Source organism: Castanea sativa, chromosome 10 (genome assembly GCF_040712315.1).
Source record: "Castanea sativa cultivar Marrone di Chiusa Pesio chromosome 10, ASM4071231v1".
In the NCBI taxonomy this organism is placed as follows: Eukaryota; Viridiplantae; Streptophyta; class Magnoliopsida; order Fagales; family Fagaceae; genus Castanea; species Castanea sativa.
The window spans coordinates 23570108-23574714 of record NC_134022.1 but is presented as its reverse complement, the minus strand read 5'-3'; the positions used below and the strand labels follow the sequence as shown (position 1 = coordinate 23574714).

The 4607-nt window shown below is 36.1% G+C and overlaps 1 pseudogene; it reads left to right on the top strand.

Annotated features, from left to right (window-relative positions):
• Positions 1-741: 741 nt before the first annotated feature.
• On the top strand, positions 742-4051 carry LOC142612258 (putative sarcosine oxidase; annotated as a pseudogene).
• Positions 4052-4607: the final 556 nt, after the last annotated feature.

The window sequence follows — 4607 nt, the reverse complement described above, 5'->3', positions numbered from 1 at the left end:
TGATTGAAACCCATTCACGAAGGCAACTACAAAGAGATAGCGATAGAGAAAATAGGCAGACCACCCCAACACCACCGACTCAGACCCACACTGCCACACAACCCACGCCGCCACCATCGTCACATCAACGGAACTTTTATGCCACGCCTACCTCTGCTGCTACCACCACCACACAGGGTTTTGTGTTTGAGAAAAAGGAGTTTATGGTTTGAGGAGCAGAGAGGGTAGAACAAGAACAAGGGAGAGAGAAGAGATGGAAGACGGAGAGAAATGACAGAAAGAGAGAGAAAAGAATGAATTTATATGGTACTGTAGAGGGAATAAAATATATTAAAAATTATACAATAGTGCTACAGTGCCATCATACATTTACAATGGCACTATAGCACAATGCCAAAAAAATTTACAATTGTCCAAGACCGGATGTTGGTCACTTTTAATGCCTTAATCCTATCCTATGCTTACATATGGCATTTGAAAGCCGAGATGGGAATGCTCACAAGCATTGGTTTTGTAAAAAAATGTTGAAACTTATATAGTGCATAGTGACAGAAACATGCATGTTCCAAAATCCATCTCATATCTATTACAAAAGACTATGGTCCCAAATTCACTCAGTTGGCTTCATTGACGTCCTATAATTCGAAATTCGAACCTCACATCTCAACTTTACTTATCCCACCTTAATAAAAGGAATTTTTCATTTCATCAGAATTTCCCTTCTGAGAGAGAGAGAGAAGCATGAAGAGAAATTTAATATGGCAGCTTCTAGTCCTCCTCCTCTAGAAGTTCGATTTCTTACACCAATGTGGTTCGTCTCACGACGAGTCTCGTACAATACGTGCAACTTACCTAGAGGAATACTACTATCCCATGGTGATGGAATCCTACAAACTCTAGGAAGAAGCTGAGTCCCATATCAGCCACAAGGTTTACTTTAAGGCTCAACAATTCCACATGGGTTCGTTCGATGACAAGTATCTCCGTGAAGTCATAGCCACTTGTCAGAAATACTCTGTCCCACATGAAATTCTCGACCGCCAACAAGTTTTCGACAAGTTCGATATTCCTAGCAATTGGGTTCACTACAAAAAAAAAAAAAAAAGTTCTATAGCCGCGTTTTAAAAACGCGGCTATAGCTCAAAAAAACGTGGCTATAGCCCGATTTGGCCTATAGCTGCGTTTTTTTAGGCCGTGTTTTCAACCGTGGCCTCAAATCCGTAACTATAGGCCTGAGGGGTCTATAACCACATTTTTTCAAACGCGGCTATAAGACATACTCTAGCCACATTTTTTAAACACGGCTATAAATCCTCAACCTACAACCGCATTTAAAAAACGCGGCTATAGACCCTTATATTTTTTTTTTTTTTAATTTTGATTACCAAAAATTAATTTTCGGTAATCAAAATTTTTTAAAAAAAATTAAAATTAAAATTTTTAAAATTAATGCTTTCAAACTTTAAAATTTTAATTTTAATTAAATTAAGAAATTCACAACAACAATACAAACCCAGCAAATTCAAATTCAGACAAAAATCCAAAAATTTTCAAAATTAATCAAACACAACATGCTCTAAAATACAAGAAAACAGTGCAAGAACACATACAAAACATCTCCTTCAACAAAAGTACAAGCTCAAAATACAAAAATCCCTATAACAGAAACACAACCAAAAAGAGTCCATATGCTCAAATCCAAAATTAATCAAAACACAATCAAACAAAAGAAAATAATTTTTGGCCATGGGTTAGAGAAAAATAAAGCAAACAGAGATAATTTTTTGAGGCACTTTAGCTTCATTGATTTAAAATCTTCAAGTCTATAGCAAAGAGAGATTCAACCTTCAGATCTACTGCAAAGAGAGACAAAGTTAAGGGGAACAAAAATGAACAAAACTCAAAGAACAATGGACAAAACCCCATATTTTCACAAACCCATTCATACAGCATCAGTGGGAAAAAGGGATTAACAGTGTGGGTCAGCACTTTTTGGATCTCCGGCAACATAGATCGGTGACAGCATGCACATATGAGAGAGAGATTGAGAGAGTTGTAAGATTAATATAAGGGAGCTTTTTCATTTTTTTTTTTTTTTGAATGACTGAAGAACTTTTATTTTTTTCTTTTGACGAGAGGGAGAGCCTGAGATTTCATAATTTGAAATCTTTAGATTTTTTTTTTTTTGGAATATTTTGGAATATGAGAATATTCTATGGCATATTCTATTTTTTGTTTACGCTGAAGTCAACCTATTTAGCTAGTTTTTTTTTTTTTATGGAACATTTTGGAATATGCCATAGAATATTCTATGGCATATTCCATTTTTGTTTACGCTGAAGTGAACCCGTTTGGGGTTTTTTTTCCCCTATAGCCACGTTTTTAAAAACGTGGCTATAGGTCCTCCTTTAAAATATATATATATTTGGCTGGACCTATAGCCACGTTTATGACCATGGCTATAGGTCCTCCTTAAAATATATATATATATATATATATATATATATATATATATATATATATATATATATATATATATATATATATTTGGCTGGACCTATAGCCACATTTATGACCGTGGCTATAGGTCCTCCTTTAAAAATATATATATTTGGCTGGACATAAAGAGTGGCTATAGGTCCTCCTTTAAAAAAATATAGCCACGTTTAAAAAAAGATATTTGGCTGGACCTATAGCCACGTTTATGACCGTGGCTATAGACTTAACCTATAGCCACGTTTTAAAAAACGTGGCTATAGGTCCTCCTTTAAAAAATATATATTTGGCTGGACCTATAGCCATGTCTTCTACGGTGGCTAAAGACTTAACCTACAGTCGCGTTTTAAAAACGTGGCTAAAACTACTTACAAACGTGGCTATAGACTTAACTCATAGCCGCGTTTTAAAAAAGCAGCTATAGGTTAAGTCTATAGCCGCATTTCTTAAAAACATGGCTATAGGTTAGCTATAGCCGCGGTTTTGCAAACGCGGCTAAAAAAACACAGCTATAGACCCGCGTGTTTTGTAGTGGTTGGAGTGTGTACTAGTAATGGTGGAGTGATAAAGCCCACTAAAGCAGTTTCTATGTTTCAAACTCTAGCGATTCAAAACGGTACTATTCTTAGGGACTACATGGAAGTGAAAGATATAAGAAAAGATGGTGTGGAAGGGGGTGTGTGGGTTTACACTAGCAATGGTGAAAAGTTTTGGGGTAAAAAATGTGTGGTAACAGTTGGGGCTTGGACTACAAAGTTAGTTAAAACGGTTAGTGGGATTGATTTGCCTACACAACCTTTGGAGACTATGGTGTGTTATTGGAGGATTAAGGAGGGGCATGAGGATAAGTATGCAATTGGTGGTGATTTTCCAACTTTGCGTCCTACGGTGAGCCTTACATATACGGCACGTCGTCTTTGGAGTTTCCAAAGTTGATTAAGGTTGCAATGCATGGTGGGTATCCATGTGATCCGGATAAGAGGCCATGGGGGCCTGGAATGGCATTAGGGACTTTGAAACAATGGGTGGAAAAGAGGCTGTCAAGCTTGGTGGATTTTGGAGGTCCCATGGCTACACAATTGTGCATGTATTCAATGACCCAGATGAGGAGTTTGTAATTGATTTCTGGGTGGGGAGTTTGGGAAGGATGTTGTGGTTGGAGGTAGTTCTTCAAGGCATGGGTTCAAGATGAGTTCGGTGGTAGGGAGAATACCCACTGACCTTGTGCTCACTGGGGAGGCAAAAGGAGTTGAGTTAAAGCACTTTAGGATTGGAAGGTTTGAGGAGAATCCTAAAGAGAATTTCAAAGAATTTTTACATTGTGTGAAGTAGTCTGCTATCATCCCTCAATGATTAAGTAAAAGTCCATTTTCATTTCTCTGTAACAATAATCGTGTGCAATTGGTGCCAATAGTGTCTTATGTTTGATTATGTTGCAATTGCTATCTTTTAACGTACTAGTACCTTATTAATGTTACCCCCAACTATGACACCTTTTTATTCTTGTCTTACTAGCCAAAATGGTTTCAATTGATGATCTTGACTTCAAGTTTCTAATTTGAAAGTTAGTAATCATGACTTTAAGTCACGATTTCAATCACTTTTTAGAGTGTGTAAAAGAGTTTGTGTGCAACAAGTTCAACTCTTTCTAATTCTTGACATAGAGCTACATGACCCATTTGTTTGTTTAGTTGGCCTTCTACAACAAATTATTGAAAACTTAGATACTTCATATTGACTCCAAGTCATAATTTCAAAAACTTTTTAGAGCGTGTAAAACCACTTGTGTGCAACAATTTTAAAAGTCATGTGATGTAATTTGCTATCATCCCTCAATGATTGAGTAAAAATCCATTTCTAATTCTCTGTAATTATAATTGTGTACAATTGTTGCACACAAACTATTTTACACACTCTAAAAGTTATTGAAATCATGACTTGAAGTCATGATTACTAGCTTCCAAGTTGGAAATCTGAAATATCTAAGTTTTCAATAATTTGTAGTATTTTTAGAAGCACTGATGCAATTGCTCTTGAAAGCTCAAATAGTGTGAAAACACTAAAGCATGTTCAGAACACAATTTTAAAATTACAGCTAGATTACTTTTACT